A 15,095-nucleotide genomic window follows, 5' to 3' on the forward strand; every position below is an offset into this window, starting at 1 on the left:
CGTGCCAGAGCAGCACAGTATTATAATATAGTGGAAGATCTGGCCCAATCACCGTCCGTTATGTCGACACTTAAAGTAATACAAAATTTCCCATCCCAAAACTAGGCTTTATTATCAGCTATAGGTGGGATAGACCTAAAGGATTCTAATCTTGTGTCCTTTAATCACAAAGGATATGATCCTCAGTTACCAGCTCAACTAGCTTTCCTCATTCAGGTGAAAGCCCTCAACAAAATTGTTCATAGAACAATTATTGATGAGGGGGCATCTACATGTATTATGTCGATGAGTTGTTGGAAAACTTTAGGATCTCCAACCTTGTCACGATCTTCGATGACATTAAAAGCATTTGATGGACGAACATATACCCCACATGGTATTCTAAGTAACTTGCAAGTTGAACTAGGGGGGAAAAAGTAGAAATAGATGTCGAAGTAGTCGAGGGAAACCTCGATTACAACATCCTACTGAGAAGACCATGGATATATGCTATGGCTGCGGTTGTGTTGACCTACTTTATGAAGATTGCATTTCCTTTTCAAGGAGGAATTACAATCGTCGAGCAACAAACATTAAGGCGCGTGTGGGGGCATCAATCTGGTTATGCTACGGCGCAAAATGTTTTACGAGCAGCATACTTCTGGCCAACAATGTTCAAAGATTGCATAACTGTAGTCAGAAGTTTCCATGCATGTCAAATTTTCGATAGCAAAACCAAAAAACCACCCACACCACTGCAATTGATAGTTGTTGTTGGGCCATTCGCCAAATGGGGCATTGATTTCATGACATGTAACCCCACCTCAACCGAGGGGCATGGGTATATCATAGTCATAGTAGACTATTTTACCAAATGGGCCGAGGCAATGCCTACATTAGATAACACTGGTGAAACAGCTGCCCTTTTCTTTTTCAATCATGTAGTCGCCAGATCCAGTGTTCCACAGGCTATAGTCACAGATCATGGATTGCATTTTTGCAATCACCTGATGGTCGAATTGGCTGCCAAATTAGGGTTGTCCCACGATAGCTCTACTCCATATTACCCATAGGCCAATGGACAAGTTGAAGCAATCAACAAAGTCCTAAAGAGGATGCTGCAAAGGATGATTGGAGTCCAGAAAAGGAGTTGGCACCTAATCCTATACTCAGCCTTGTGGGCATACCGAACATCGGTAAGAAATGCAACCGGGTTTAGACCTTTTCAACTGGTGTATGGCCTAGAAGCAATCTTACCAGTTCAATGTGAAATCTCGTCCCTCAAACTCACAGTCGACCTTATCCCCATAACTTTAGAAGAGGAGGCTTGTTTCTTGGAACTAATCCAATTGGATGAAACCCATAGTGATGCGCTTTGGCTAACGAAGCCCATAAGAAACGAGTCAAGGCGCAGTTCGAAAAAAATGTCAAACCCTATGTCTTCTCAGAAGGTGACTTGGTCTTACTTTACGACCAGGAATCCGATAAATTAGGAGCAGGTAAGTTCAAGTCTTTGTGGATGGGCCCCTATATTGTTAAATGTGTGTTAGCAAAAGGAGCCTACGAGTTAATGGATTACGACGGGATTCCACTGGCACAACCCCGTAACGGGTTGTACCTTAAGCGTTACTACGCATGATTCAGTGTGGTAACCCATACACTTTTGTTACATTTTTGTTTTTTCTAAGAGTAATTGTTTTGGTCAAATAATCCAATTTTTACATTTGTCGCAAATGTCGAACCTATTGGAATCTTTTGTTGGATATGCCGACGGAGCGAGTCGTAGTTCATGGAACCTATCTTCTGCGGCCTGAGCCATTTTTTATCCAAGCGGCGAGTTAGTAAGTTTCATAGGGGTATGTATTGGTCAGTCAACAAATAACATCGCTGAATATAGCGCGTTGATAGAACTTCTCTCTAATGCCATCACACATGGCATAAGCCGACTTGTCATCAGGCTAGACTCACAGCTCGTCATACTACAACTCACTGGTATCTACTCGATCCAAAATCCAGCTATCTATCGCATGTTCCTAAGGGTCAAGCTCTTGGAAAGAAAATTTGATTTTATTCAATATCAACATATTTCTAGAAACTTAAACACATTAACAGACTCATTGGCAAATTATGTGTTAGATAAACATTTGCAACATTTATAAAAAGAAGCATTTCATCAGCATTTACATCATGATCATGTAACTTAACCAAATAAAAATATGAAAATCAAAAATATATATATATATAACTGTTTATGGTACACATAATGTTCTGTAACCAAGACAAAATTGGTCAAATGACCCAAAACTCAAAACGCTAGGGGGCACCCTAGTCTAATGATGTTGGTGATAACAAGTCACCGCCTGTGCAATCATGTGTAAAAGCCTAGTCCACCGACTCGGTATGCTGGTAGTATGTCGCTGCAACCTCAAGGGTAGCTCGTCGGTCCTCACGTCCGGAATACCAAGAGTGAGGCCTTCGACCTGATCCTGCAATGTTGAAAGAGTCTCGACCATATCAAGGTCACGAAGGATATCCCTTCCCACACTCTCTCCTACTAGAGCGGTAGCTGGCACTCTCAGGCATACTACTGGCCGAACTGGTCCAACAACTGCATGAGCACATGATTTTTTATTAGTCCTGATAGAAGAAAGCACAAGAACATTATAAAAGAAATGATGAACAGAGATATGGTCAGAGAATTTACCGATGACACCCCACTGCTCGCCAGCAAGCAATACCAAATCCGGATCACCCCGGAAATCCATACCAGCATACGGATAATCAGAAAAAGCCATCTCCTGACGGTTGAACCACTCGAAAAAGGTATCAGAAAAGGAAACCTGGGACTGACCAGCATGTCTGTCCATAAGGTCAACCCATATCTGCATCTGTGGCTCAGTCGATGGAGGTAAACCAAGTGAAACATATTGTGGCTGCATCAGCGAGATATTTTCTAAGGCGAAAGCTATCAAGATAGAACCATATCCAAAGTTCTTCAATCTTCCATTTTTCACCTTGGTCAGTTGTTCTTTCATCACAGAGAGTACTGCATCACACCATTTGAACACCTTTGGTTCAATGCATTCCAAGGCGTATTGCATATAAGACCTGTTGGCCATGTGAAGAGTCGCACTACCAGCTAGTCTAGCAAAAGTAAATAGAATGGTCCTCATGGACCTTTCATTGACATCTCGAATAATGATCTTGTCATCCTTACTTGGCTGAGATCCCTCTCTGCAATACCTGCGAATGTAATCTCTCATAGATTCACCCCCACGGGCCGAACCTGATAATGAGATAGGGGCACCCCACCTCGATAAGTCGGTCAAAAAATAGATGTCCACGACAGTTAAGGGGATGGACTTGCCCCTAATCTGGAACACCTGGGTTGTAGGATCCCATGCATCGAGAAAATATTGCAACAAGTTGATCTGTTGCCTCATGCAAGCGATGCGGAAAAGCTTGAACAAGCCACAGTTCCGCAGTGCATTTACCGTAACCGGATCATGTAAAGCAAGCAGGTCCTCTTCTTCATGCTTACATTCTTGCCATGTAATAGGCATTTTTCTCCAATGAATCTCTAAAACAAACAAGAGAAGATTCAAGATCCTGATTTGGTGAAAAACAGGCAAAAATTTCCATGAAAAACTGTGCATAAATTGCCCTCTTTGCGCCCATCGTACCCCCAGAAGTGTTCAAGGTGGGATGCATGCTAACTGGCCAATGGCCAAGCCAGCATGCATCGCACCTTTCGATCTGGAAGAGGTGCAATGGAGCTAGGGCGAATTTTTCAAACCCTAGAGGCTCAGAAAAACCAGAAAACATGCTCAGAATTCAAAAAGGAAAGGATGAAATTAAAGAGCTCAGGTTTAGCTCCTACCTGGTCCAAACGGCACCGAGAATCATCCACAGAATCTCCCAAAATCAGCTAGTGAAAATCAAAGGGGAAAGCACCTCCAAAGCTCCAACAAACCAAAGTTCAAATGAAATGGTAAAATGAGAGGTAAAAAGCACTTTTAAATTACTTTTCACATAATTCAAGTAAAATATTTGTGTTTTAACTCATTTTTCAAACATATATTTTTCGTTTCTAACTAGTTTGATGAAGCAATTGAGCAGGCAGTACAACCGTTGAAAGAACAAAGTTGTCAATGGTAAAATCAAGACCATCAATGACCATTATATGAAGCAGTTTTAATGTGGAATTCAAGCTCGTTAAAAAATAAACATAAGCAATGAGCAAATGTTCCCCCAGAGTTTAAGCTCATTAAAAATGAACCATTTTCCAGTAAATAACCATTATGAATGTATTACCATCATCCTTTGAAGCCTTGGTCGTGTTCTCATCATCACCTCCACTCTGTATCGGCTGACCATTCACCTCCATTTGATTGTTTACCCTTTTTGAGGAACAACTGCAAAGAGTGATACTGTTAGCCATCCTTGTGACACTGCCGTGATTGGAAAATTCCAAACCTTACCTAGAATCAGCTGCTACACGAATCTATCACTCGTTCCTCAAAAAACGAGTCTCCTTTAAGCTCTTTTCAACTGACTCGTAAAATATGAAAATATTGCCGAGCAATTGGCCTCTCCAGCTCGTTAAAGGGACCGAAAGTGCTATCCATCCTTTAGATTTTAATCTTTCTGGACTTGAGGGAGTATTACACAAAAAGATTGAGCGCTTGTTTTGTTCGGCTCGTCAAAAGTACCGAAAATTCATCCCTTCTGTATTGTTTTATACTTTTTCGGACTCAAGGGATTATATGATGAAAAAGGATTATTGGAGTTTTCTTTACGTACCTTTTTCAGACTCTCTAAAATTGAAAAGGACCGAGTTATGCTTGTGGTTAAACTCATTAAAACCGAATAGCGACAAACTTGTCCATACAGACAAGAACGAGTTTCACTATCGCTAGGCTCGTTAAAACATAGCGATGGGTTTTCCCGAAGGGAAAATTATAGAACAAGCATATGTTATCCTCCTCAAGCTTGACAAAAATAAAGAGGTACTAGTTAGCAATGACTATGGAAAAAATTGGGAAGAAAACTTGAAAAAACTTTATTGGTAACAAGTCGCTCTTGAACATGACACTTCCACTCCGCATCTGAGTCGGGTTGGGTTATTCCGTTCACTGGTCATATCACCATGGGTCAATCACACCATCCTTATTTGGGGTTAACACTACCAATCCATCATGTCATTGCCGCTGACATGTTCAAGAGAAGTGGCTCAGAGAATTCACCTGTGTCTCACCCATTGCAATACATTTATGTTCCATTCATGACCGCCACCCTGAACCTTATATCACTAGATTGTTTTCACCTCCATTAAAATCCTTTGCTCCGTTCTGTGTCATTGATGTGGGATTCATGAAGGCCCTACTATGACGGATCGCTTCTTGTCAACATCAGCTCATTATCCAAGAGGTCGATCTAGGAACAACCCTTTCAGTACTTTGAAGCTTGCATGCCTCAATGGCAAGTTTCTCACTTCTGGCGACAGGTTTACATCAATGGCCTTTGACCGAAATATTTTTCGTGGTGTTTGACGCCAAGTCCCTTATTCACACCACGTGAATTGTACTGCAGTACCTTGAGGGTCATCATCATTATCGGTGATTCCTCTCGCACCTGTTAACAGCTTACATCATTGGCTGGTAATCAGACGATGTCTTTCCATGTTCGACTCCAGAACATCTCTCACATGGATTGACTTGTACTTTGAGTGAAGATCGAATGAGATAGAAGACCCCGGATCTAGTTTCGTCCATCCGGGCTGCGATATATATTCATGAAAATAAAGACATCAAATGTACATCATTACTACAAAGATAATCATCCAACCTAAGGGATGATGGCTCTACCAGAATCATCAGTCTACACTCAGACGATTGTCTGTCTTATGTACATGAAAATGAATTTATAAAGCTGAGCATGGGAATTCTCACCTCAGCTAGATCATGAAAATATTATGAAGATAATGTATTGTATTGTATGTTATTACAGGTCACCTTCCAGTTTGAAAAAACTTCAGATCCTCATGATAAAGCATTTCACCCAACATCAACAGATTAACGACCTCATGCTTTAGGGGGCAACTGTTATAGACATTTTTGGGCACTACAAACCCAATCATAAATGTCCATAAACCAAGGGCTCTTAAGTCCCTAAAAGTTTTGTTCCAACCTCTAAAAGAACAAGGTCAATTGATTACATCTTCTCCCGAAAGTTCTCCATGAAAAATTGCTCAGAACTGGTCAAAACTGGACCATCTCACCTGCTCCATGGTAAAATTGCATTGCATCCCACCTAAATACACATGGGAGGTGCGATGCATCTTGAAAAACCCTTCTATGGGGTGCGATGGGCGAGAGTGGATAAATGGCAGGGTCAATCTGCAAGGTGGAGGATCATGGAATCTTCCAGAAACTTCTCCTGTGACACTTGCCTCTCTGCATTCACCCAGGGATGAGTAAGAGATCATGAATCTCCAAGTGGATTCAAGAACTATCAGAGAGAGGACACTAAACAAATCTCAAAAGCTGAATCAACCCCCTTGCAAACATCTATATATGGATCCCTCATCCCAGAGATCCAGAGGCTAGAATTTTGTATCTTGTAAGGAAGTGCTGCTGGTTTCTTGGTGCAACATCATAGTGTTGTGTGATCTAAGCTTTTCATGAGGTCAAGAAGGGCTTTCTTGCTGAGAGGATGATGCTGGGTCAGAACAATTGGTTGTAATCCTATTTGCTATTCTTGATTATTAATAAAGCTATTCAATTTTTCCTCCACATTCTTGTATAATTGATGATATATGCATTTGTGTGGTCAATATATATCTGGTCCTATATTGTTTATGATAGTAGATCTATGTTCTTGGATAGTGTTATGCTGCTTTGTTTCTACAGGTGCTCTTTGAAGCTAGGTAGACGAGGAAGCGAGTGGCAAAGATCTATCAGAACGGAGAGGAATCAAGCAAGGAACCAAGTGCAAGACAGAGGTTGGTCTCCTTTATTCCCCTCTTATCTACTTCTCATAAAGGAAAATGAAAGTGGTTTTAGTTTGTTTGTTTCTAAGCTAGCTACCAGCCTTAGTGGGACTAGCAGCTCTACATAGACACTAGATTTCCCGATAACAATGACTTCTTCATGTTGCTTTCTTTTCTTTGATGAAATTTCTTCTTAAGTTTGGAAAGCTCTTCATCCCTTTCTTGTACTTGAAGCTTGACAAGGTCAACTTTCTTCCTTGTTTGGTCTTGGTCACCAGCTAGTGCTTTCATATTAAGTTCCTCATTTTCCTTCTTCAAATTGATAATCTATTCCATGACAACCATAAGTTTAGCGAGGAGATCTTATACAAAATCTTTTTCATTATCTTCATCTTCTAGGTCTTCTTTAGCCTGGATGTCATCATTCTCATTTTAAACTTCTATGATGGGTTATAGATTTCCTTCTTGGTTTCCATCACCTTCTTGACTAGTGGTCATGGTCAATGCTCCTTTTGAATGAAGGTCATGAAGTTTGTCCCATATACCCTTTGCTGATGAACATTTTCCTAACTTGTTCTTTATAGAATTTGGTAGCCCATTCAAGATTGCCTTCATTGATTTTGCATTGTACTCCTTGGATTCTCTATCCATCATGCTATCAACAATCATTGATTTCTAGATTTTAATGCCTTGAGTCGTTAAGAAATTCCTCATTCTTGCTTCCCATATATTAAAGTTTCCATTGAACCATGGAGCCTCCTCAAATTGATTGTCTTCTATTTCAGTGGTAGAGGGAGACACATCTTTAGGAGGATTGGAGACTTTCTTCCTTGGCTTCACCATTTGTGTTCTAAAGATCAACTGTCAAGCTGTTAGGCTTTGAGTGAAGGTATTGGCTCTAATAGGAATTGTTGGAAATACTGAGGGGGTGGGGGGGGGGGGGGTGAATCAATATTTCTTTTCAATTGTTATTTTTACTAGTTAAATCATTTATATTTAGAATACAAAATGAACAATAGGAATAAATGCTTTTATTAATATAATCTTTACAATAAATCAAATACAATATATATAAGCCTCCAATATGTTGCCAAGCACCAACATGGACTTTTTGTGAGGCTCCAACCTCTAGGGCCCCAACCCTGTCTCGTCAAGGCACCAACCTTGGATTTAGGAGCACCAACTCCAAGGACACCAATCCTTCCAATTTTGAGGCACCAACCCCAAGGGCTCTGACCCTATCTTGTCAAGATATGTTTGGTGGTAATTCTCTACTCCCAAAATCTTCTTCGCTGAATTTTGTCAATCTAAAGCTTCACTGTAGTCTCCATGTCACATCATCAATGACAACCTATCTTCATATGAGGGACTCTTCACAACTCTTCATACTATCCACACAGAGTTTGTAAAGTTACCTCATGATGATTTCAAATAGCCTTCATGATCTCCAATAATGTCTCCACGATCTACTAAGGCCTTTTAACAAGATATCTTTGATAAGTTGCGTTAAGCCCTCAATATTTGCACAAAGGATCTTCTCCGTTTTCGACCCCCTGTTCTTTAGTGTTGTGGTAAGTGTTTCAAGCGTGACTGCTTCTCACTGTTCTTGCTATCACGATCTCTTACTTCCTAGAAACAAATTCACATATGCTTCAATGCTGGTGTTGGCTATCGCTCCCTTCAAACGATGTCAGATGAAACTTTATTTTTCCCTTCACAAAATTTTTCTTCAGGTTGCGTTATGTACCTAATTATTTCATCACTGGTTTGAGCCTTTCAAAGGTTAATTCGAGCAATAGAGTTTCTCTACCTTCGGCTTCCTTCTATCCTGCTAGACCTTCGACTTCCTTCTGTCCTGCTAGACCTTCGGCTTTTTCTTTTTGTCCTACTGGACCTTCAGCTTCCTTCTGTCCTGCTAGACCTACGACTTTTTCTGTTTCTTCCAGTTCACCCGTTGTGAACTTTCCTTGTTCTCTGTTATAGATGCCTAATATGCCTGACCTTTGGCTTCCTTTTTCGCTCACTTGATATTCAGCTTCCCCTGTGCTCGCTCGGCCTTTTAGCTTCTCGACCTTCGGCTTCCTCTGTCTCTTTGATTTCACCAATACTCAAAAGACATGTTCATTTGGAAGAGAGGCCGAATTACAATAAATGGTGCATATTAAAATTATATCAGAAAGGGCCTTTTTTTATATTCATACAATAGACTCATTATTTATGGACGATTTCATAGGAGATACCATACGCAATGAGGTCCCACATCCATGTCATTAATTTCAATCACAACTTTCAGAGGTCCCACAATCGCAACTCTTAACATCACCGATGTAACATGGCCGATATTCATACTACCGATGAAATGGACATGATATAATATTAAACAATCATCAATAGATCCGTTGGGTCCATAGCTCCATTGCAATCAATGGTCTGTCGGGTCCACAAGTCTTATCGTAATCACAGTTTACCATCGTTACATTTCTTCAAGTCTTGTGATATGCGGCGAATGCGATATTTGTTTAGGACATATCATAATGGTGTAGCAGGTCCGCATACATATCGCAATCAGAGGATTTAACATGTCATCCCTTTTGAACTATGTGATTCAACGGATGTGATATTACATTAAGATATGTCATAGTGGTGCAATCAGGTCCATCATAATATCGCAATCGTAGTTTTTACTGTGACATCCATTTATGAATTGCGATATGAAAGTTCTGATACAATGGATGCGATATTACAATAGGGCATGTTATAATGGAGCAATCGGGTCTGTAATAATATCATGATCAGAGGTTTTAACGTGACAAGGCTTTAAACACTTGCAATATGGTGGATGCAATATTTCTTTAATATGTATTATAATGGTGCAACATGTCCACAATGTTATCTTAATCGACGGTTTACAGGACTTCGACTGGCACATGGATTAAAAACTAGCATTAACCCCCACAGTTGACCGTGATCTAAGGGTTGATTATGAGATTGATGACTAGGATTGAGTGTGGGACTTCAGCCACGAGTGCTGGACTTGAGTCTATACTTTCCTACCCCCGCTCTGCCGATATGCTAACTCCTCTAATACTCTGAAATACTCCTCCAATATGTTAACTCCTTTGATATTTCTCCAGTATTTCATGTGATATTACTGTTAACTCCTCCATTAACACTATTTATGCACCTCCATCGATGTGTTCCTCTTTGCTTCTCGTGGCTTCCAATGACCGCTTCCGATAGATCTTCTTTGACTACTCCTGTTCTTGACTTCCAATGGCTTCCAATGTCTTTCCAATGGCTTCCTTGTTGTCTTTTCTCCTTGGCTTCTTGCTCCCATTTCTTCACGGATCTGTTCTGATTCTCCTTGGCTTCATATCATCGTTTAGTATCTAGAATATTGCCATATTGACATCAATGACAATCTAGATCAACAAGGTCAAAGAAAATATTTGGAAACGGATCAATGAAGACATGATAGATATTTGACCTTCAATACAAATCATATTTGAGCAGTAGGAAGTGATTGAAAGATCTAATGAAGCAATTGAAGAAGTCAGAAAACAACAGGGTGACAAACCCAATGAAGCTACTAATCTCATTAAATTCCTCAACTCTAAAAATAAACAAGAATTAGAAGGGATGGAGATTTAAGATAGAACAAAAACTATACTGGAGGTTAAAAAAATGTTGACTAAGAGAAATTTAATGAGGAAGCTTGTTGAAAAGTGTCAAATTTTGGACATTCTATACAGAGGTTCTTCAACAAGCTAGAAACCCTCTACAAAAAATGACTTCCTAATTTATTAGTAATAATTGATAAGCTGAGTACATGGTTCAATTACAGTGAGAAATTAATGACCAAGGTTAAAGATGGTTCTAAAGTAACAGGAGGAAGAATCAACATGACAAGAAAATAATTATTGGAAGCATTGACATATGATCTGGATATCTAGTACGAGATTAAACACATCTTCATTTCCAAACCAACATTTTCAAAATACACTAAAGTGGATGAGGTTTACAGAAAGTTACTGAAGGCAACTATCCCTAGTGAGTAGCACTGGGATAAATTATGTGAATTACTGGAGTAAGCAGAGGATTTTGTTGTACAACTCAACATCAACAACACAATAGGATTCAAAGGGCCAGATGTCAACAATTCCACAAATTTAGTGCCAACACTTCAATCATTTAAAATTCTCCTAAATTTTTGTAATAAGTTAGATAGATTCAGTTTAGGAATTCCTAAATACATCCTAGTCGGTTTTGACATGATTTTTTGTATATATCTTATAAATACTTCTCTTTTTGAAGTATCAAGGGTTGATTTTGTTTATTTCTACGTTCCACAAAGCCATTGTACTTTTTTATTCAACGGGCTGATCAATAATAAACAGGACATTTTTTTAGGATTCATGTGTTAGACTATCTAATGATGTGCTTCTCTCATTGTTAATTTTTTATTACTTTGTTTTCATGCTAATGTTTTCTAAAATCTTAATTATTCAATAGAAAGTTGAAGGAAAAGATTTGTTGAAAGATACACTCTGATCCTGGCTATGAATAATTTTAATGTTTTCTTATGATATCATGTTAACGAATTCTTAATTTCTCTTTAACTTCAATTGAACTTGTATCTTTTCTTCCACTCCATTTCATTTTAATATGAAAGATCCAATTAGTCTAGCTACCTTGCCTTACGAAACTCCTTTCCAAAAGCTAAAACAAACCCCTTTTAAACTGTAGACTCCATAGCCAAATGGAAGTTTTAGGCACTTAATCAACCATTCCATTTTAAATTCAAAACTTTGAACCTTCATAACTAGCCTAATATCTAATACAACGAATTAAAATCAAATAAAGAGATCCCTCTCTGAAGCTGGAAGGGCTAGATCCCAACTTCCAAAGTGGTTTTGTGGTTACCTTTGTTATTTTCTTCTGCAAACTTGAAAAATTACAGAGTGCTAACAGAGACTTCAATGACCAATATTAGATCTTAATTGATGGCAAGTATTAACTTGAAGTCAATCTGTGTGAGTTTCTAGAACATTCACACCATAAATTAATTAATTCTAGTTAATTAATAATATTCCCTAAGTTTAGACTTAAGAAATATTTAAAAACCGACTAATAATATAATTAAGTCATTTCTAGGTGGAATTTCCATAAATGATTCTTAGGTTTTGGATATCTCATATGTTCTAGCTTTTCCACAAAATTTCATGGCTAGAACACATTCGATGCCATAAAAAATAACACTCTGTCTTAGCGAGGAATGTGATCTAGTGTTGTTTCCCCTTGTGGCAACACCTTGTCTCTACATCATCTCCTGTCATGCTGTTGCTACCCACCAACTTTGGTGAAAATCTAATATGTGTTGCATATGTGCTATTGCTGACCCTACAAAAATGCTGCCGACACTGCATCTGCACTACAACTCTCTCTCTATCTGTTGTTGCTGCAACTGCAATGTCTGCAACTGAAAATCATCCTAAATATTGAATCAACTGTGATGAGTATGATACATCTGTCACCTGAGTGTATGATTGTTTCTAGTATACACATTATCATTGAGGCATATTCACTGTGCTCCCCAACATATGACATGCAACTAGACTCTACATATGTCACTCTAGCATCTGACTGCATCCACTGCCACTGATCCATCCTATTACTAAAATACTGTGGGCCCTGTAGCAAGGTATTGATCCAAGAGGTGGACCCCCTCAAGAATCTTGCCCATCTATAGCACTTTAGGGCTACAAAACCAAGTCACCCCATTTAACTCCTGAGGGTATGTCAACAAACATATCGAAGTCTTCCTCCAGCCTGGAGGAAAGCCTATCAATCTCTGTTGATGCTGCCCGTTGGTCCTTCTTCTCCTCCTTGTCCTTCTTCCTGAGAGGACATTGGGTGCTATAGTGGCCAAACTCTCCACATCTGAAGCACTTGACCTTCGAAAAATCCTTCTTCTTCTTTCACTGCTCCCCTTTTCCTTGAATGGGACCCTTTGATGTAAGGGCAACATTCTCCTCCTCCTTCACCTGCTTCAACCTGTTGTTTTTTCCACTAATGGAGCTCTTCCCTAACTCTCGCTGCAACTCCTCCTGCTGCAAATTGGCCCACATCATGTCCCACTCTGGCAAGGTTTCTCCACCAAAAATGCTTTGGATGAATACCTGCCATTCCTTGTAGACGTTGTTGAGTACCAATCATACTAGCTCTATGTCTTGAGGTTCTACTCCAACAACTGGAATTGATTTCGAATCTCTTGAATCCTGGTGAGGTAAGGGTCTATGAGTTCCCATTTCTGCATCGTGGTGCATCTCAACTTATCCTCTAAGTACATCTTTCACTGCTCGGAAGTGCCTAGGTATAGTGTGGAAAGTGTATCACACATCTACTCGATCATTCCCTAGCTCACTATGTGTGATACAATGTGATCTCGAACACCGTCAAGAATCAATCTCTTTTCCCTTTCCATCTCCTTTCGATATTCCTTTTGTTGATCTGCATCTGTGGGGATAGCTACCACTACACCTATGAATGGCTTCAAGCCATATTCATCTAGAAGGAAGGACATCCTTGCCTTCCATATGACATAGTTGGAAGCAATGTCCAACCTATCATGATCTCGTAGCCCATTAGTGGCCATCTCAAAAAATGAGTGGAAATCATCCTCTTCTCTTCTGCTCAGCTACTACTAGGCTCTACGCACTCCCTGTTGGAGTGAGTAAATCTACTCACAACAACCACTGATTTGAAAGAGAAAAATGAACTTCTGAAGCTAGAAGTCCCCTGAGGAAAATTTCCCTCATTGTGTGCTCTTCCTTCCTCCTAACACTATTTTTCACTAGCAATTGCTACAAAATACTACGTCCAGTGAGAGATTTTCTCTGCAAATAAAATAGAGGCTGCTCCCTCTACTTCTGGTAATCCTCAAATTGGAGAAATCTGATTTCTCTGTCGCTTTCTCAGATAAATCAATTTTTCCTCAAGAAATTGACCCTCCTAGCCAAGAAATTGTGCTGCCTGTGAGGGTTTCAAATTACTTCTTAAGCAGAGCTACGAAATTCCTCTTCCCTTCTACTACTTAGATCTCCAGCTTAAAATATGCATTTTGATACCATGGGAAAAATTGGTAACCTGATTCCTATTGTAGCAACTGGAAATATTTCTCCTAAAGTGTTAAATTAATTTTAACAATTTATTTACTATGTGCTACAACAAATACTTAATCAATCACATTGCAACCTACACAAATAAACTTCAGAAAAAATAAACACTAGAAGAAATACTAGCACACACACACAAACTAACATAATTATTTTTGGATCAATGTCCCTAGAAAAACCCAACTTGTGAAAATTGGTGCAACAACTGAGGGTTTTATTATTATGCAACAGTGAAATAAATTGAGTACAACTGGATTCCAAAACTAGAAATAATATAGAGAAACATCGTCAAGAAAATCTAGAGAGGAGAAATTCCTCACTTCAAAGGAAAATCCCAACGTTGACCTCAGCTCAAATTGAGCTGTCCAAACTGCCCATACGCAGTCACTGTGTCACCCTAGTGCAGTTGCTGTTTCTCTCAGTTTGGAACAAATTCTACTCAAGCCGTCTTACTAGCTACTATCTGGGAAAAATTCTCTCCTAGCATCTAGAACCTTTGCCCAGCTTCTGGAACTGAAATTATGCTTCTCCACAACAATTCGACTTTGCCTCTAGAGGCTACTCCCCTACTCTGTCTCAGCCTCTTTGTGGCTTCTCTACCTCTCTGCAAATGCACTCACTAGATCAGGAAATCTTCCTCCGGATTCACTGTCCCTTCCTCTCTCTCACTGCTTCAATTTCTCTGGCTCTCTTTCCGGCAACTAAATGCTGCTACTCAAGAAATCGATCTACTCATGAAATCGAACTGCTTAATTGATTTTTCCAAGCCCCATCAACTTCTTCTTATAATACTCTGTTGAGACTTCAACGACCAATATTTGATCTTAATTGATGGCTAGGATTAACATGAAGTCAATTTGTGTGAGTTTCTAGAACATTCACACCATAAATTAATTAATTATGATTAATTAGTCATATTCCCTAAGTTTCGACTTAGGAAATATATAAAA

Source organism: Pinus tabuliformis, chromosome X (assembly GCF_031772625.1).
Source record: "Pinus tabuliformis cultivar Carrire ecotype Pingquan chromosome X, CPIR1, whole genome shotgun sequence".
NCBI lineage: Eukaryota > Viridiplantae > Streptophyta > Pinopsida > Pinales > Pinaceae > Pinus > Pinus tabuliformis.